The 21554-nt window shown below is 38.7% G+C and overlaps 1 long non-coding RNA gene across 1 annotated transcript in view; it reads right to left on the reverse strand.

The window, feature by feature from the left end:
* Nucleotides 1–369: 369 nt before the first annotated feature.
* LOC110481188 (uncharacterized) overlaps nt 370–21554 on the reverse strand; it is a 30783-nt gene continuing 9598 nt past the window's right edge. Inside the window, exon 3 of the long non-coding RNA XR_002467222.1 lies at nt 370–420. This is a non-coding gene — a long non-coding RNA (uncharacterized LOC110481188). The remainder of the gene's footprint in view (nt 421–21554) is intronic.

The following is a 21554-nucleotide window of genomic DNA, read 5'->3' on the forward strand; positions in this document are numbered from 1 at the left end:
CAGAATCAAGGAGAAATGCACTTGCATTGCTAATATGAAACTGCAGCAGTGTGTGCTGTGGAATCTAAATCAGGGCAGGTAATTTTTTGGGTAATTTCCAACAACATTTAGGCTGAAATAATCAACAGCGCAAATAAAGACCAGAAAATATTCAGTTGTGAAAAAGTTCTGGAAAAAACATATCAAAGGGATGCTGTGGGCCATCAACCAAATATGAGTCAACAATACCATGCTGTTTCAAAGAAAAGAGAATGCTGCATTAGGTTCTATTAACAGGAATAGCTCACCAGACATGTGATGCAATCCTTCCATCCAAACCCTGTCTGAAATCCTGACTTCTATTCAAACGCCCACAGAGACTTGTCTAGAGAATGTCAGATGTCCATGGTGGGAAGAACAAGAAGCAGTGGGCATGTATTGCTGCAAGGAATATTCAAGTATGCTATTAGGAGAACTTTTTAGCAGTAAGTATAGTGCAGAAATGTAATATAATGTCAGGGAAAATTCTGAAATCTCCACAACCATGAGTCATCAAGAGTAAGATGGACAAGTCTATCAGGAATGACAGAAACACAGACCACCACAACCTGAGGTTGGAACAAGCTTTTGATTCTGGGCTGCATTAAAGTGGCACTGAAACACTGGGAAACACTAAATAATATAGCCATCCTGAACATCATACTAACAGACTATCTTACCACATCAATCCCTGGAGTATATTAAAGTTAACAGTCTGAGCAAAGACATATTCTAAAGGTGACCACTTTTCTAAATATTTTTTTGTTCATACTGGAACTACTTCAGTCTTTTTGACAGTTGTCAATTTAAAAAAAAATCCCTCAGAAATCCAGGAAATTGTTCGGGAAGGTAGTTTCTACATGAAGAATATGCAGAGATATACACTGAAAACTTCATTCTGCTCTAGCTTCATTCTGTCCTCACTTCTTTTTACACAGTCTATCCAGTTTCAGTCAGGAATTTAATTTGGATATGCAATAGTAAGGATGAGAAGGAAAGCCCAAGGAAGCCCTAATGATGAATATTTTAACAATAGAAACAGATTTTCCTACAAAGTTCCTGTAACAAGTCAGACATGAAAAAACTTCACCCAATACTCAACATTTCCATTCATTACTCGGTTTTTGTGAAGGCACAGAAAGGATATGATGAATTACATCCCAAGCTGCAGGGGGAACAAGAACATATAATCTTTTGCTATAATTAGGAGGAGTACCTCAAGCAGAGCATTGATTGCCTGAAATTGTATCTGCACTATAGGAGGCAAATTGTGGACTTTGCTTAAATAAAGCCTTATTATGAAATAGGGGCATGTCACTGGGTCATTACCTGCTGGGGCTGGGCAGCACTGAGGGGCAGAAATGTGGGAGAAGTTTAGGATTCTGCACAGTGCTACAGGCTCTCTAGTCTTCGTCATGCTGTGCATCAAATATGGGGAGCTCAAAGAAAATTCAGAGTAGGCAGTGGGAGCCTATGAGCTCCAAGCCCTAATGCAGAGGAGCACAAATCAGAAGCTAGTCTTAGGGTTTGTATCATTTCTATCCTTCCCCAGTAAATCTGCCTCAGAGTGGGTTCCATCTGACATGTTCACTGTAAACTTTCCTGCATTCACTAAGATCTTAGCTCTTCCACCAAAAGAAAAAAAGATTTAAAATGGAAATAGCTGGTCTAGTGATAATAACAGCAAGTTTCTGGCTGGGTTTTAAAGAGATAGTGTTTTATTGGTTTATGTGGTAGATGGCACTTTGTAGGTCACTTGAATAAAAGCAATGATTTCCCCTTATTCTGGCAGAAGCTATTGTACATGTTAGACTGAATAATTTCTTTTCTGAAGATTTAGAGATATTGTAATTGTCATACTACACTGACAATCTGAATATTATTACCTCAGTAATAACTGAAATTTAAAAGTGGAATAGTGTCATTTGGAGACAAATACAAAGGATATAGAAAGACTTGTGCTATTCTTTCCTCTACCTTTTATTCTGTGTGTATTTTAGTTTAATTTATTCTAGTGTGAATATTTTTTCTTCATTTTAACATCTCCTAATGGATTTTACATCTCTTGGCCAAACTTACCTCTGATATAGCATTTAAGCAATTAATGGAGTCCTTTATAGCAGATCTGTCTCAGACATCAAACCTGAATTATTTAAAGGAAAACTTATTATTAAGAGAAGATGTAAAGGCATGTTGAACTGAACCAACAATTGGAAGTGGAAATTGCTAGGAAATGGACTTTAAAACCATATAAGTGCTCCAAACCAAAATGTTACTATGGACTCAGAGAAGATGCTCAGGCCAATAGGAATGTGTCCATGAATTAACAGACTACTGTTCCTCACTTTGAACCTCTTAGAAACAGTTCAGGTCATCTAAATATTTAAACATTTGAATATTTAAAGGTGCTTAATGGGAGTTGACAGCATTTTGGTTTTTTTAAATTCCACTTTAGTGTTGAGAGTAGAAAAAGATAATTCAGGCATTTGGATGTGCTGCTTGTGACTTAGCAAAGTCAACTTAGTGTCTGGCTGCTGTGCGCAGGGACAGTCTCATCAGTCTCCTGAAGTTCCAGACCTGAACTAACCCTAAACAATAAAAAAAAGAAAATTTAAAAAAAATATAAAAGAAGAAGAAAAAATTTTTATCTTTTTCTCATTTAGCCCTAACATGCTTCTTCAAGGATCAGATGCCTATGCCATCAGGAAGTACAGTTTTGATAATCATATCAGAAAGAGATGGGTGGGAGTAAGTACGATCACACCTCTTGGCAGCAGCTATCCGGAAAATGCCTTTAGTTGTACTACAAGATCATGCACAAAAGTAGACGAGATTATACAATTACTTCCCACAGTGTGCAAAAATGGAAGGATGGGGAGCTCAGAAGCAGCCAAATGTGCCATTACCTGAGAAGAATGATAAGGAAAACTCTGGACAGCTTTCTCCCAAATAAATGTTATTGTCCTAATTAAAGGTTTTTACTAATATACATGGGAAGTAGGAGAGAGGACAGATTGGAAATAAATTTTACAATGTTGATGTCTGCATCTCTGACCTGTTGTGTGGAACAGAAGCAATGGGTACAAGATGGTTACAAATGCACTCAAGATCAGAAATGACAAGGGGAAATAAAAAATTAATCCAAAAGTACATTTCACAGTTCACACACAGTTAGGTGCAACTCTAGTTTTTTTTATTCCCTTCTCTATTTGGGATTCACTTTACTTGATGTAATATGTGTTGGTTTATACTTATGGGAGCTGACTTATGAATAATGCAATTAGTGAGTTTGGGCTTTCAGAAAAGGTCTACACTTACTAGAATTTATTAAATTTGAGCAAGGGGTGCTTTACACTTTTTGTGCTCTACAGGGTAACTATGAAGAAGGCATAACTTTGTTGAAATAATTATTTTCCTCTCATTACATTATGACTGAGTTAGACTCACCTCATTTAAATTCATATTAGCATCTGAGTATAACAGAGTAATAGTGCAAGGATCCTAGCTTAGGATTTGTATGGCTCAAGCAAATACAATACGTGGGCTGGCATGACAAGCTGTTTGTTCCACACCACAGTAAGCACTGACATAGGGAAAACACCAGGCAGCCTCACCCTCTGTGTGCTGCTCGTCAGTGTTTTCCTACACAGCCAGACTGAAACACAGGAATCCAGAAAAGGCAATTGCAGCAGTTGTTCTCAGAGACTCAAAAGTTAAAATTATGTATGATTGATGAAATGTTCATTTTTCAAACTTGCATCAGATGCCTTGCATGTCTACCAAAATCATAGAATCACAGAGTAGTCTGAGTTGGGTCTCCAAAGACCATCCAGACCTGCCATGGCGGGGGGGTGGTCACAGACACACCAAGATGGGTGGGAGTGTTGATCTTCTGGAGGGCAGGAAGGCTCTGCAGAGGGAGCTGGACAGGCTGAATCAATGGGACAAAGCCAATGGTATGAGGTTAAACAAGGCTAAGTTCTAGGTCCTGCCCTTGGGGCACAACTCCTGCAGTGCTACAGGCTGGGGACAGAGTGGCTGAAAGGACCTGGGGGTGCTGGTTGACAGCAGCTGAACGTGAGCCAGAGTGTGCCCAGGGGGCCGAGAAGGCCAATGCCATCCTGGCCTGTGTCAGCAGCTGTGGCCAGCAGGACCAGGGCAGGGATTGTCCCCCTCTACTCAGCGCTGATGAGGCCTCACCTCAAATCCTGTGTTCATTTCTGGGCCCCTCACGACAAGAAGGACATTGAGGGGCTGGAGTGTTCCCAGAGAAGGGCAATGGAGCTGATGAAGGGTCTGGAGCACAAGTCCTGTGAGGAGCAGCTGAGGGAGCTGGGGGTGTTTAGCCTGGAGAGGAAGAGGCCTGGGGAGACTTTATTGCTCTCCACCACTACCCAAAAGGAGGTTGTCACAAGTTGGGGGTCGATCTCTTCACCTGGGTGACAAGTGACAGGACAAAAGGAAAAGGACTCAAGTGGCACCAAGGGAGGTTTAGATTGATATCAGGAAAATTTTCTTCTCAGAAAGGGTGGTTAAGCATTGGAATGGGCTGCCCAGGGAAGTGGTGGAGTCACCATCACTGGAAGTGTTCAAAAAGAGTGTTGAAGTGGCACTTGAGGACCTGGTTCAATGGTGAACATGCTGGTAGTTCTGTTGGCAGCTGGACATTTATCTCAAAGGTCTTTTCCAACCTTTACAATCCTGTGATTCTATTTTCAACTGGATCAACTCGTTCAGAGTCCCATCCAACCTGACCTCCAGTGTTTCCAGGGATGGGGCACCCACCACCTCTCTGGGCAATCCATGTCAGTATCTCACTACACTCATAAAAAAGAAAAAAATATTTCTTGTATCTAGTCTAAATCTTCTCTCTTTTAGTTTAAAACGATTACCCCTTGTCCTGGCACTATAAGCCTTACTAAAGTTTTCTCCTCTCTTTCTTATAAGGCCTCTTTAAGTATCAAATTGCAACAATAAGGTCTCCCTAGAGATTTTTCTAGGCTGAACAAAGAAACCTCTCTCAGCCTTTCTTCATAGGAGAGGTGCTTCAACCTTCTAAGATAATTTCTGTGGCCCTTCTCAGAACCTGCTCCAACAGTTCCATGTCTTTCCTATGCTGAGGACTCCAGAGATGGGTGCAGTCCTACAGGTGAGGTTTTACCAGAGTGGAGTAGAGAAATCAAAAGATAGCAGAAAATCAAAAGATAAACACACAAATGTATTTTTCAGAAGGTATCACAAATCCATTGTCAGTCCACAGGAAGAGTGAAATTATTAAACTGGTCTTCCTTACATTATTTAGCCTTTGGTGAAAATGGTGAAAATGGTGAAAATGTTAGTGTTTTTCTGACATTGATGAAAATGTTAGTGTTCTTCTGACATTCTCTGTTCTCACTGTTGTTTCTTTAGAGCAAAATCAGTACCCACCAATTACTGCTCTGCTATCCTTAACTATAGACTAAAACCCACTGTTAGCTCCAAACCAAGGTTTGAAGCTGACCACACATTATGTAGCCTTTGTGAAAAAAAATTAAATGTTCAATTGATCTGCAGTAAGCTCACTGTCTGATTTATATCATCATAGTTGTTTTCTTTTCATCTGGAGATTAACAGAGCGTGAGCTGTCTAGGAAAAAAAATAACAAATAACAAAAAACCCTAAACCAAGCCAAAACAACCAGAAGTAAAGGGCATAAAACAGAATCTTTTTAAAAATTATCTCTGAGTGAAAATCAAGGACATATTGTGCTTTATTGAATACCTGCCTTTTCTGAGTCAGATTAGCAGTGGCAAGGGTCCAGAAGTCCTGCTAATCCCTGGATTTTTTTCAAATATGGCTTGGCAGAGGTTGAGGCTATACTTATGACAGGGCAGTAATGTTATTGCTAGTCTTCTCCAGTTCTATATCCAGACTATTAGAGGCTATAGATTCCAAATAGCTAAAAACTGAGGTGCCTAATGCAGATATTCAGTGATGGCAAAACACAAGGGAAAGATTGCACCTGTAAGTGAAGGACAGAATTCTGCTGCATCAAACAGGTATCTGAGTTAATTTTGCTGTGGAAGTAAAGGACTCCTATTAGCATTCATACAAGCCACCAGTTTAGAAGCCTAAATCTCTCCTTGCAAAGAGTAGGCCACAGCAAACAATTTTCTAATATATCAGTTTGTATGCTGCAACAATGCAAGGGAGAAGATTAATGCCGGCTTCAATTAAAGGCTCAGAACATCATCCATGTGCATGTGAGTGGTTTTATTTTGAGGCTTTGTAACAGAATGTCAGAATGCTTTCACAGAAATGCTGAAGATCTCCTCACAAAAGGTCATTTATGTTAGAGCCATTAACATCAAGCTGGTCATCAGGACTAAAAGTCTTCAATGATGTTAGTAATTTCAGGCAATTTAGGGAATAGGGAATAAATTTTTGTTTAAGGGTTTTTTTCCAAAATTTTACCATAGACATCCAAACATATTAGCTATTATTTATGAAGATCTACTATTCTTTTGAATTAGAGACAAAACAAGACGAGAAACTTTTTAGGAGGAGCAGCTTGTGGCCTCAGGAACGAGAAGCACAGTCTGAACATCATGTCAGGAGAGAGTTAAAAATAGATGGTCTGCATTGCTTGACCTGATCCTGCTCTTTGTGCAACAGGAGCAGATGTGTTCGTTTGTCAAGCGGTGGCTGTTGGCAGCGCTTTGTACCGCGCAGAGGGATAACGTGCCCCAGAACCCTGGCGGCATGAGCAGAGTTCATGGGTCAGCCCTGGGAGCAGTCAGGAGCCTCCCCACATGGCAGCAGACAAGCAGACAGTGGCCTGAGAGTGAACAGGGCACAGTGAGCTGACCCCATCCCAGCTCAGCTCAGCCTCCTGCCCTTGGCGCTGCTCCCGTTTCTGCTCCCAGGCTTCCTTCGCAGCAAGCTACGGACTGACCTTCAGGAACAAACAAAAAGCACAAGCTCTCAGGTCCCATCAAACTCCTCCCCACAACTTTGCCTGCTAAAAGAGAGGAAAAAACCTGCATACTGTTGCAGAAAGTCACAATGAAAGTGATGGTTGAAAGTCATTGCCTGTCAGATCCTCTGCTTGCACAAAGCTATCGAACTTAAACATCCTTTTAGTTTTAATGGAGCAACAGAAGGGGATTTTGTTCCAGAGGAGAGTACTGTGCTATCTAGGCCATATATGCCTTTTAACTTCCTAACTTAAAAAATTATACAAAACCAAATTAGTTAATAATTTTATTCACATGTCAGTAAAACCCCTTGATCATACAAAATCTCATATACCTGTCTGAATTCAGAAGGTTTCAAGAACTCACTAAAAAATCACCAAAATAATAAAATAATCTGCAACTTTTAAAATTTATTTTTCCTTTTTTCCCCATTGATTTAGGTTTCCTAAAGTATTTACATTGCTTTAAACTGTTTTGCAACACTTCCAGCAAGTCTCCTGTCTGGTATCTCCCTGCTACATACATGGCCTCTCTTAATGCAGCCTTGCTCTTGCCTGTTTTTTCACTATATTTACTGTAGCACTGGCTGCTCCTATTAAAACCTGTACACATTATGCACTTGTGCATCTCTTATTTCTATGAATCTAGTAGAAATTATTCTAGGCAATTAGTTCATCTGTCATATAGCCATTAAAGATAGAGCAGGTCATCACTTTGATTGTATGCTACAGTCTATGTTACTCAGACACCAAAAATTTAAAGAATTTGAAAGAGCCATATGGCAAATCTTTGCCATGTTTGAAATTGCACTCAAAAGGTAATTTAATTAGAAGTCACCCTAGCTGTAAAGACATTCCTTTAACTTTAGTGCCAGAATGCAGATCTGCAGACAAGTCTACAAAGAAATTGGTAATTAAACATTCTGTGCATACTCTGGGCTCATAAATTTTTCTCTTCTTTTCTCCACGAATATTTTAAGGTCTATAGAAGGCAGTAGCTTAACATATGAAGATCATTTTTCAATTAAAACAAGAGAGAGAGAGTAAAAGATTATGAAACTTTCCAGTTGCTGTGTGGGAAACACACAAGCATCCTGATGCAAAGAACTGTCTGAAGTAAATGCTGTTTATCTCATGCCCAAAGGGCAGACAGCAGAGAATTCACAGCAGGCACAGAGAATGTAAATCTTTGGTACAATGCACCTTATAGGTCTCTTGATGCATCATTAAGATGATGTACCAAATCTAGCCACACTGACAGGCTACATCTCCCTCGGGACATTAAAAAAAAATAAAAAAGAAAACCAAAACCAAAAAAAACTAATCACCAACAAAAAACCCAAGCCTTTGCAAAAATCCAAAATACATATTTTAGGTTTTAAAATACCCATTTCTGATCATAAAAATATTTAAACTTCATAATCTCTAAATTTGGAGTTTAAATGGGGGAAAATGTTACCTCTGACTAATTTTTATGGTTTGTGTAATCAGTATGAATGTGGTTTAAGCTGCTGTGTAAAATGATTTCTAAAAACTTTTATTATCTCTCTATGTCCCAAGGCAGTGTTCTTACTCTCTTCAGGGGGAAAAAGAAGGCCAGAATCTTGCTTCTTCATTACTGCTAGGTACCTTTTCTGCCTATTTTCTTTCCCATATTTTTATACTAGTGAACTAGCTGCAATCTCTTTTTTTTTTCTTTCTCATTATTAGAATATCATTAAGAGCTGTTGGATCTGACAAACTTTCTTCATTGATCTGTGTCCTGGTTGTCCCAGAGCTTTGGTCTTTTCTTTTTGAAAACTTGGATCACTTAAATTCCATTAAGAAAAAAATAAACGCTGTAGATTTTTTTTTCTCATGGCTTCAAGGAGAAAAACTTGAAGCAAAACTTGAAGTGAACTGAGGAAAAAGTGTGTCCTGTCATCCATGGAGAGCAGGGAAAGAAAAACCCAGACAACTGGCCTGCCTTTTTCTCTGGCCACTGGATCCTTAGAGCTAAAAACCATTTCCTAAGATGAGCACTATGAAAACCTCAAAAGATTTAAATTTTCCATGGGGGGAACATACTCCAGAAAGACCTGTGTAAATGAAGGAGGATGGGCAATTTTTGTCAGGCCAACACTGGCTGTCACTCCCACTCCCATGCAGTAAACATCTGCAAGTCCACAGCTGTGGATAGCCACTGGTGAATCTTCTGTTCTTCCTCCTGTATTCATGTAATTTATAGAGAATTTCTCTGTTTCTCTAACAGCTCAATTACAAGTCAATAATTCTAAATTATGACAGGTACAATACAACCAGCTCTCAGCACCAGTTCTATGTCTGTAAATATTCAGAAATGTACACTGTACTGAGGTCAATCTCTGTCTTCTGATCAAGAAAGATAGAAAAGTGGGCTGGATTCAACCCCTTTTGGGCTTGTAGATGGAGCTCCTTCTCTGAATTAGTCCCTCAAAAACATCTTGCTGATGCCTACATAAGTAACCTAGAAAACTTTCAGATAAAACAGAAACCTGATTTCTTATTTATAACCTCTCCCAAAAACACAAGCAAAAAAACCTCCAAACAAAACCAAACAAAAACCCCAAAGCAAACAAGTAAACCCCTTCCCCAAAAAACCCACCAACCAAAATAAGTAAACTGATTTCAAAAGTACAAAAAGGAAAAAAGCCAACCTCAAAACCTTTCAGCAAAACTGGGACAACGGGAACAATTTCCCTCATCCCCAACATTTTTGCTTGCACGTAAAAAATCTATTACAAGGATTAAATAATACTAAGACTTAGGAAATAAATGAGGAAATGGCTGAGGAAATTTAAAAATCCTTCTGTTCTCCATTCTATGCACCTGTTCTCCATGCTACTTCTATTCACAGCTAAGGTAGAATTTCCCAAGAACTAATTAGGGCTTTTATTGGCAGAACTACACAGCACTTTACCCTTGGTAAAGTTTTCCATTTAAAATCTCTAATCTGCATGTTATCTGATTCTGAGTAGCCTTCTTCTAAATAGAATTTATGCACTCACTCTCTCTTTGAATGCCCCTTGGGACAAGAAACTATGTATAGCACTTATTCACTTAAATTTATCTTTTATTAAAAAAAAAATCTCACAAGTTCTTCCAAGTTGGTTTCTTTGTAATGATTTGAATTGAGTGCTTCACAGCAGCATAAAAATGCATTGATCAAGGGTGGCAAGAACAGCATGCTCATGCTCAATATATTAGAAAAAATATTATATATTTGGTTGTTTGAAAATGCAATAAAATGACCAGAGTGGGAAAGAGACCCCAAGAAATCACAATGATACGGTGTTTAAAATGGAAATTAATCAAATAATCAAGGAACTGGAAAACACAGACTCATTCTCACTTCCCTTGCACATCAAAAGCTTCTTGCCATGTTTTTCTTGAATTTAGATAATATGTATTGTCTGCATGGGTTACTTTCAGATTATCTGACAGGTAAACATATTTTTAGATCTCTTTAAAAAAAAAAAAAAAAAAACAAACCAAAAACTAGGTTTTAAGGATATAGACATTATTTTCAGAAAATAAAAAAATGAGTAAAAAAAAAAAACCTTTGAGAAAAGCTTTTGAGAGATGCAGCCACGAATGTTGCAGCAGGAAGCCAGGGGATGCTTAGTGTGTCACATCTGGCCCCAGCTTTGAGTGCTGAGCACTGGAAAACTGAACCTGTGCCATTTTGGAGCTCCAGCTTTACTGGAATGGAGCCTAGAACCTTGCCTGGGAATAGCCTACTCTGAATTGGATGACCTTCAGACTTCAGCTTTCCCTCACTCTTATCCACATCTGAAGCATCTGGCAGAAAGAGGAAAGACAGGAAAAACTGTTCAAATGAGTAGGTAGGAATTTGTCACCAGTCAGGTTTGACAGCTGTCTACATATTTTATCCTGTAGAGGGAACCTAAAGTTGCTGAAGAAACTTTTACATGCTGCGCATCCTGCAATTTCTTTGGTTTTCTGTACCTTTTCAGAAACTCAGTACACTCCACAATTTGTGGATCAACTATGTCAAAGTGACATAACAGATTAGAGAAATTGTCTAGTTGCTTTGACCATTGACATGAACTTTCTTTATAGAGTACCCACTCCCCAGTTTTTAGCCTTGACCACTGTGAAGAAGATAACTTAATATTTGATCAGACCCTGGTGCATTCTGAAAAAAAAACCTCAAAAAAAAAAAAAATCAAAAAAAAGAAAAAGAAAAAAAACCAAGCAAACAAACAAAACAAAAACAAAGCAAACAAAGAAAAAACCCACCCAAAAAAACCTCCAAAAATAAACAAACAAACAAACAAACAATAACCACCAAAAGGGAACCATACTCTGCTTTTGAGAAACAAACTTGACATGTATTTCCATAAGATGCTAGAAGTTGCTAGAAGACATCAAAACTATGAATTTCTCAAATTCTGTTCTGGGACATACAATATAGAGTTCCCATAGAAAGCTTTTACTTAAAAACCAACAATTCAGACATTAAAAATATGGTTTGTTTAAATTTACTAAGAGCCACCACAAAGCCAGACTTAGGAAAAGTATTTATCAGCTGCAGCTTCAAACACAAAGACTTCGTTTGGGTCTTCTGGTTTTGGCTTGAACTCAGATTTCTTTTTAAGGGTAAATTCTTCATGAGCACTTTCCATTTGAGTTGGAAATCCAGAGCTGAAATGCCAGGGCCAAGGTGTCATTAATGAGAGTGAGCCAGCATTATTTGACTATTTGATTGGTTTCTCTCAGAATAAGACATGAAGTGAGAAGTTTTAAATGTCTGTTGAAAGGATCCTTTACCCCAGAAAACAGGTGTACATGACTACAAAAAACTAAAGATTGTGACTGAAACATTAAAATCTTTAAAACACTTTTATAAAGAGTTCTCTGTGTTTAGTCTAGCAAGGAACACATCTGTCATGATGATGGTAGAGAATGTGTTTCCAAAAACATGATCAAATTTTGGCGATGCTCAGATATCCAGCACAGCCATTGCCACTTCATGAAGATCAAAACCAAAAAAATTCACTAAATAAACTCTCCTGTGAGATAAGGAATCACCTTTCTACAGGTGAGACAGAAAGGGGCTAAAGGAAAATTCATTATGGAAAAGAAAACCCTGACTAGTCATGACCACATTTAGGTTAATGATAGCTTAAGCAACTGCAAATTCCAGTGGGATCTCCAAGCACTACAAGAAACTTTGTCCCTCTGAATAATGTGCATCATTGTCAGTGATTTGACTCCATCATACTGACTGTAACCATCCTAAATTAGGCTTAAAGTAACAAAACCTTCATCTCACTAGTGTCACTTCATCTTCCTGCTGCCTCATTCCCTCCTTTCACACTGCACAGGACCTGCCAGGACTGCTGGGAAGCTGCAGAGTCCGTATGTCCTCACAGATGGGCTTCAAAGGATGCTTATTTAGCATGTTCACATAGCTGCTTTTGGCCTCATGCCATATATTCTGCCCTTTCATGAGTTTTAATTCTACAGATCCCTGATTATCTTCAAGGGGAAAAAGAATTTAAATGCCATTCTTTCGTTCACAGCCAAATGCTTTTCATGCAATCCAAAAAGCATCTTGTAGCTCCTTCACAGCCCTGCCCCTTCCTCCTCCCCTCTTACATCTGCTGCTGTAAAATCCAGCCTGTTCCATATTTCTAAAAATTGAAAACTAGATTTTTTAATCACTTCACCTTTGGTTGCCACTCACATTATTAACCTTTGTGTCATAAGTAGAGGTTCAGTTGGCTCTAAGCAACTGTTATTTTAGTGTCTGACAGGCAGAGGCTTCCTTCTCAGTCTTCTCAGGGATTTATTTACACTCTTTATTTACGTTCTTATATCCTGTCCCACTATCGAAGCTTTCCTTAGCTCTCATTCAGACAAAACTCCCACTGAGGTTTTTAAGGCTCCCCTCAAATAAATCCTTAGCATCTCTCTTATATGCAGAACTCAGGATAATGAAAGCTGAATCCAAGCTGTTTGTGCTGATCCCTTGCTCATGTCATTCTGCTACATCTCAAATCAATAGAAAATTTACCCTGATTGCTACAAGAAGCAAAGGATGCTGCAAGAGTATTCTTAAAATACTGCCTTCTTTTGGCAACGTTCTGCATTTCTTCAGTCCAAAGTAACACAAATTTGCTTTCTGGTATTCAACAAAATGGAGGCTTTCCAGGTGTTACTACAATAAGAATTCAATTTGACATGAGGGGTTAGACTCTCCTGCCCCTAATCAACAGGCTTCTTCATCTAATGAGATGAAATGACAGCAGTGGGCAGCAAATGAGACACTGGCAAAGGTATTTGCAGAAGCAGGTTTAAAATTAAAGTGAAACCATGACAAGCTTGTCGGTAAGGTTCACTCTACTGCTAAGATACACAGAGCAAAATCAGACTACAACCTAGAATCAATCTAAAATTACAATCAGCCTAAAATTACCTGCATGGAGGCTGAGGATGGAAAAGGGGTAAGGATGGGAAAGGATAATGATAAAAAGATATAAGGAAGACCTTCCTGTTGAGTTACAAGGTTCAGAGTGGAACCCCTTGTTAAACTTAGCTCTGGACTTGACCAGTGTTTTAGGCCTAAAGGTTTTAACAGCACTTGAATTTAACAGCACTTAATGGATAAATAGTATAACCAAAGATTGTCTAGAATTTACAATAAGCACAACAATAACTTACAGCCCTACCTTACTCACAAATCTAGCATACTTAAGAGTCTAAGATAGCTACATTCATAGTACATTTGTTATAGCATATGTGTTATACATGTGTTACAGCAAATGTGGATACATTTGCACACACACAGACCTAAAGGAGAACATACAAGATGTATACCTGTGAAAAATTCCCCTTGAATACAGAGAAGAACATTCAGTGAATATTCCTTTGCATCTTCTCAACAGGGGAAGAGTTGAGCCTTGAGGAGTTCGGGGTCAGCCCAGGCTCCATTGCTGGAATTCCATCCTGTGAGATATCCCTCTCAGAGGGACGTGGCTGCTGCAGCCCAGGAGATCTCAGAGGGTCTCATTTAGGACCTTGTGTTATAGAGTCACAAGACAACTGGCTTTGGCCATAGTAATCTTCCACCCTAGCTCCAGTTTGAGATGGCAACTTGTTTTGGAAGTTTGATAGCAAAAATGGTGTTCCACTTGGCTTGTAACTTGGGCAAGAAAAATTTCCAAGGGTTTTCCATGAAAAAACAGGAGGTTTTTAGCCAGTATAGATTCCTGGGAATGGACAGTGTTTCTGATAAGCTCAAGAGGAACTCAGCCAGGTGCTGAGTATTTCTGAGATCATAGTGCATCCTGAGGAGTGGGAGAGGGAGAAGATGTCACATCACAACTTGCAGCTTTGGAGAAGAGAGCAGTGGAGACATATTTCTTCACGACTAAAACCAAGTCATAGTTCCTCACATCTTGATTTGGAGTACTAGCTTGAAATTCCTTAATTGTCCCACAGCTATAAACACTTGGATGTCATTTAGCACTAGGAATTGAGGCTAATTTTCCTATTCAGTGATTCTATCATTTTGCAAAATATGTACAAGATGCAACATCATTTATTACAATAAACAGAGAGTATAAGAAGATTAAAATTCTGACAGAGGAGTATTAGCTTTTCTTGGCAAAAGAAAAAACTTCATATTTTTGTGAATCATCCCTGAGATAACCATATTCCCTTTAAGTGCCATGAAGAAAAAATTTTCATGTTGTTTCTAGAAAACATCATGAATATTAACAGAAGATAAATGCAATCTGTCCATTTTGGGGATTAATGAGATTTTTCCTTCAAAAGATTTTGTAATGACATTATATAAGTTTTGAAATGCTAAAGACACTACTAATCTGAGACAGATTTGTGTGTGAACATTTTTACTATAAATGTGGTAGAAATCACACAGTTTTAAAAATAAAGCCCAACTGGTAGCTGTTGAGTCAGTTTGTACTCACTTCTATGTGAGAAAGGTGTACAGTTTTGGAGACATTTGAGCTCATAGCAGCATGCTGTCAGTGAACTCTTCGAGGAACTTTAAAGACTTAGAATTTTCCTCTAAAGAAATGAGGAAGGAAGAGTAGAAGAATCATCCCAATTTGTATTTGAAGTGTCTTTTTAAACAGTAAGAGTCTAAGTCATATGGGTGCAATAGGTACTGTTCGAATAAAGACAGAGCCTGTCAGCTTACCACATATTCCATCAACTCATTACAGCACAGATCAGGTGTAATGTAAAACCCAGCACCATTTCCACTTCACTTCTCACAGTCCATCTTCTGGCAAATGCTGCAGGATTGTGGACACTGTTGCCCAAATCTCATCTCCTCTACAGTCTTATAAAACTAGAGAATATAACTCAATTTGTGTTGCAGTTTTCTGACAACAACAGCCAGTATAATGATATATTTGCCAGCTTCACAAAGATACAAAGAGATAAAATATTTTTTAAGGATGGTCAGACAGTGTTTCTCTTTATTCACAGCTATCTTTAATCATATAGTTGCTGAAGAGACATATATAATAAGACAAAACAATGAGAAGCTAATTTGGAGATCAGGACTTACTCCTATCGTGAGAAAAATGCAAGAAAAGGTTGCAAGGAAATGGTCTGGCAATAAGGGCTCTAGACAGGATGCAAGAGAATCACAGTTACATATGACAAAAACAAATGATCCCTAAGACATGATTTCAACACATAATGCCTTTAAAAATCTTAAACTTGATCTGAAAAGAATTGGAAATGAAGTTATGGATGCTTCCCTGGTGACAACAGAATATAGGTATCTTCCTGTGTCAGTAAAGTTTAATACAAAAATAAGTGATATATCGTGCTTATGGGAATCACTGCTCCTGTCATTAGTGGAGAAAAAACAAAATAAAAGTCCCTAGAAGTATGATTAGCTTATTGAGAGAGGTGAAAAAAAAACCCACCAAAAATAAAAGAAGTTTTACTTCCTTCTTATATCATGCATAACAATTTCTGTGAAAAAGTACGTAGGGGAAAAATTGCAGTCTGGATATGGAAAGATTTCTAAACCATTCAACTTCAGGGGCTATACAGAAAAGAAGGAACCAAGGAACACGGCTGATTTTCTGACAACTGCAATCAAATACCACAACAAAAATAAACTCTGATCCCAGAATCACAGAATCACTTGAGTTGGAAGGGATGCACAAGGACCATTGAATCCAGCTCCTGGCCCTGCACAGCACCATCCCCAAGAGTTGCACCATGTGCTCAAGAGCATTGTCCAAATGCTTCTTGAACTCTGTTGGGCTTGGGGCTGTGACCACTGCCCTGGGGAGCCTGTTCCAGCCCAACCACCCTCTGGGAGAACTTTTCTCTAATATCCAACCTGCACCTCTCTTGACACAGCTCCAGGCCACTCCCTCAATCCTCTCCCTGGTCACTACAGAGAAGAGATCAGTGCCTGCCCCTCCTCATCCCCTCATCAGAAAGTTGTGCCTGAAATGAGGTCCCCCCTCAGTCACCTCTTCCCCAAGCTGAACTTACCAAGTGACCTCAGACACTCCAAATCAGAGAATAAAAATAATTATACAGCTCAAAATGCAAAGGAAGATGTTGAAACAGAAACTTCTCTCTCTCTCTCTCTCTCTCTTTTTAAAAAATAATATTATCTAACACTTTGCCAAAAATGCACTGGGAAGTTCTGAACCATTTTGAATTTATTCAGCATAGAAAGAAAAAAAGCTCAGATAAAAAAACCAGTTAATAATTTGAAATTTGCTAGCCTAGTAGCTAGCAAAAAAAAAAAAAAAAAAAAAAAAAAAAGGTAAATAATTCAGGCCATGGTATACTTTTGTGGAAGCTGCATTTTTTTTTCCTAGGTGAAACAAGCATAGGGAAGAACTGACACATACAAAGTCATTTTCTCCACTGCCCTAATTATAGTGTTTACCTTGCTCACTGCAATTTTACAAATCCAAACAATTGTACTGGAGAAAAAACTGGGCAAAGAATCAGAATTTACTTTAATTATAGGATTTTCAAAATGATAAACAAAAGCTTGGGAAAAAGGTGCAGGTTAAAAATGTCTGTTTAATGTGGCCCAGAAGTGTCAATGAGAAATCAGAGATACTGAGAAAGAAATAACTAATGTTCTAAAGGATAAATGTGGTTAAAGCCTTCAATGATTATTAGCTTCTGGAATTATGATTCTGTACTGTTTCCAGGGAAAAAAAATGTAATCTATAAGAGTCTAGATTAAAAAAATTATTGCAAACCAATTGGTTTAAATGCCCTTTGGAAATGTTAAAGATTGAAGTTAGAGACATGAAGAACTGCTACACTGGAGTAATAAGCTGATGTCATTATCTCAGATCAAATAATGAAAACCTTTTCAAGGAGTTATGCTGCTAGAACAGGAGGTTGTGACAATATAATCCATTTAGCTTCACAGAACCCCAGCTTTGTTTTGATTGGAGCTCAAGAACTGGAATAAGCCTGTCTCAAAAATAGAAACACTAGCATCAAGGCTTGATTAGAGAAAGTCCCTTATCTTCTCTGCAGTGCCACTGAGAGGCTGCCAGGTATGCCTGAATTTTGCTCAGACAGAGGGAACACAAGTCCCTTTTCTCTGGGGATCTGAGCTCTCTCATCCCATGATTCCTGCTCATGGCAGGAGGAAATTCTTTTTTTGAAGGGAGAACCTGGCCCCTTGTGTGGGTATTACCATGGAGGAAAGGCAGGCTGCTCCAGGAGGCAGCTTGTGACACGAGATACAACATTTATTTCTTTGGCTATGTACTGTGGATAGAGTCCTTTTCTACAAATATAGCAGAAGCACAGTGGTGTAGATCATAAAGTGGCCAAGTAAATAGGGGAGGTTGATTCAAGAGCAGCTAAAGAACAATAATCATCTTTTAATAATTTATATTCAGAGTGCAGCTATATTGCAAGGCAGATTAACTTAACCACACTGATTATTAAAAGGTTTTGATGCAAGGAATATACATATTTGTACGTGTCTATATGAACACCAAAACGACCAAGTCCAGCAGAAATTATCAGAAATTGCTTGTGGTTACACAACTATGTTTTATGTTTTACACAACTATATTTTATAAATATATGTATTCACATAATTAAAGCCTGTGTCATAACACATTAAACATAGGACCCCTACATCTCTCATTTTCTGTGTATCCAGATGGACACCACTGGATTTATAGATATATTTGAATGTTGCAGATGTACCTGAAATCAATGAAAGCTGAACCTAGAAGGCTATAAAATTCTAAATGCTCTTCAGGTTCTGATATTTCAAATATGATAGAATAATCCAGCACATTTTACTTTAATATACCAATATTTTCTATTTTGATTTACAAAACCTTTCAAAAACCTTTCTCTTCCCTATATCAGCCTTCTTTCATCACCAGTTATACCCTGGCCCATTGGCTTCATGTGTAAACTGCACTTTCTTAGCTATCCTTAGGTGTGCTCATGCCCTTAGTTCTTTGTGCACTCATTATCTGCTTCTTCATTTGAATTTTTTCAACTTCAGTTTACTCCCATTTCACTTAATTTCTTCTTCATCCGACTTTCATCAGAATCCTTGTCCCCATCTTTCCAGTCTGCAATGCAGCTTTTGCATTCTTCCTCCACCCCTTTTGCCAGATGTGAGCACAGATGTTACAGAAGATGAGAAAATGACAGTTTCCTTGATCCATGCTTTAATGTTCTTGCTTATCCTGGACCAGAACAGTTATTGCAAATCAAGTTCACATTTTTGGTGTAGCATGAGCTCAATCAGGAGGGAATAATTTGACATATCAGCCAAAAAAACCTGAAGTCTTGCTTGAGCATGTACAAACTTTTTTGAGCATGTACCAACAAATTACTTTAAGATTCTGCCTTGACTAAATTTTAGGCACTGAAAAGCACACATTCCAACAAAAAAGGCACTGCTACCAAATTTAAAACCATTGTTCAAGAACTGTTGATATTTTTCAAGTTTACCAGAATTCTTTCTAAATGTAAGTTTGTTTTAGGAGTATTTTGCTCCCTGAAATTGAGTCTAATAGGTCTAGCATCTAATATTTAGCTAAAGTTTAATCTTATCTTCTCATCAGAAACAGTTGAAAGCTAGATTAACTTTTAGAAGAGCCAATGAACCAGTTTTGCCCATGAAGATTTCCAGCCAGCAAATTCCAGTCTTTAAGCAGATGTTGTTTAGGCTACAGTACTTTAGATTAAAAGCTATATTCTGCCACCACCATTTTTCTACCTTAAAATGACATATAAACACCCAGATTTTTTTCTTCAAAATAAATACCTATATAAAACTTCTGGTTTTTGTAATGTTTCTGCCACAGCACTGCAATTACAGTCAAGTTAATTTAGGTCAAAGATTCCAGACTATTAGGACTGAGGAAAGTACATAGTGCAATTTATTCTCTAATGATATTGTGTAAAGGCAAACCTATCACTTGCTGCTAGTGTTGAAATGCATGGCCTTAAATGAAAAAGGAAGCATAAATTAATTCGATACTAAAGTATCAAGGTTTAATGACCCCTCCACTGGGAAGCAGTGAATAACAGAAACCTTCAAACAACTGATTAGAGTAACACTCATATACCAGCAATGTTGTTTTAATTTAGTAGTTGAAGAGATATTCTGTTGGAAATACAAGAATTCAGAACAGCACTTCTTTTACTTTGCTATCCAGAAAAGAATAAGTTGCACTTATACATTTTATAAACAATTGTATATGAGTTATTATTTGAAGAAAATTCCACCAACCCAGTCAGGTTACAGCACCAGATACCTCCTCTCAGCTCTCAGCCAAGGGAAAGCAGCATTGGATTAGCCAGCATGGAGCATTCCAGCTGCAACCAGTGAACTCCAGATTCTTCATCTGTCTGTAAGAAGGGCTGGCAGATTGTCTCCTCACCTGCACATCCAAGAATGCCTGGATGGAACAGTTAACTCATCACAAGGTCTTGCATGGCAGCTTCTCCTTACAGCCTGACCCACAGGTTGCATCTCCACCTTCCATCCTGTCACATCTCTCACCTTTTTGGTGAGGAAGGGATAAAGAGCAGATATTATTCTCCTTTCAGCCTCCAGTTCACTGGTACATCTCTCCTGCTGCACAAGTTGAAATCTTTGTGTCAAACATGCACTCTTGGGTCCAGCTGGTAACAGTGGGAATAGCACTGTTTTCAGTCTGAGGCCCTTGCCATATTTGTTTATGGAAAACAGCATCCTCAACTAATGATGCAGCTACCCTGGAAATATTCCAATTCAGTTTAAATTAAAAACATCACTTCTACTAAGAGAGCTGGCATCCCTAGAGAAAAGAAGAATAGTTTTCCCCTTCCCATTGCAGCTCAGGTGGGGTATAGGACACGGAGTTCCCCTTGGTGATACAGGGAAATGAACCCACATCTCCTAACTACCGTGTTTCTCCAAGATGAAAATAAGTTGTTATTTGGAGGTATGTCTGCAATCCTTCTTTCTGGTCTTTTTTCACTTCCAAAAACATTTACTTGCTTTTGTAATCAGCCACAGAAACCAAAATCATTTGTTCCCCTGGGGAAAGCACAATTTCCTAGGTTAGAAACTCATTTTCATTTTCTTAAGACTATCTCAGCACTACACTTTGCAACTGTAGAGCTGCCAAGCCACCTCAGAACTGTGATACCGCTAACTACATACCACAAAAGGTGGGATTCATCCTCAACCTAGAGGACACAGGAAGAGCATTAAAAGCAAAGATCAAGGGCAACCAAATTCTAAAAAAAGTGGTTAGGAAACTTCTCTGAGAGAAGTGTGGACACATAAGGTAAGAAGGCCAGCTGCTTGCTTTCAGTCTTGGGTAAACTCTGCCTTGTTTCTGAGGACTGTCAGCTCTGGCCTGCCAACAAAGCTTAGCTGAGGCTGCTACCCATGTGGTGGTGATGTGCCTTCGTGCTGCTGGCTGCCCAGCCCCTCCTGAGTGCTCTGCCTGTGCCCTGCCTGCTCCCAGGAGAGCATCCTGCTCGCTCCAGCTGACAGCCACACGCGCGGCTGAAGCTCCGAGCCTGCACAGCAAACAGAACATTAATGCAGTCCCCCAGCACAGAGCCCTGAATAGATGTGTCTCTGCAAGGCTCCTGTGGTGTGTAAATGTCTCCTGCCTTTCCTGGTCCCTGCTGAAGGACTAAATGTTTGCTTTTCAATAGCTCCTGATCTTTTGCTTAGCTTAAAGTTGACCATTCAGCCCAGGCATAAAAACACATTAATTAGATAGCCTAGAATGTCAACATAATTAGAATTACAAGGTTTTCCCCACTTGAAATTCTTTCTTTGCTTTTTAAACAGGAAGGCCTCTCAAACCTTGCCATAAAAAACCTCAAAGCTGGAATTCAGGCCTATGTGATGATCCTTTTCATTTATATGCCTTTTTCCCCTCTGTACTTTTTGAAGGAAGAGGTTTGGAAAGGGTAAGGGAGTCTGGTTTTTTTTGTAGGAGTAGCCATTGGCTTTATCCATGGGAGGCCTTTCCCACAAAACTAAGCCTGAAATTTATGCAGATATATCTCTGCATAA

The sequence above is a fragment of the Lonchura striata genome, chromosome 6 (genome assembly GCF_046129695.1).
Source record: "Lonchura striata isolate bLonStr1 chromosome 6, bLonStr1.mat, whole genome shotgun sequence".
Taxonomy (NCBI): Eukaryota; Metazoa; Chordata; class Aves; order Passeriformes; family Estrildidae; genus Lonchura; species Lonchura striata.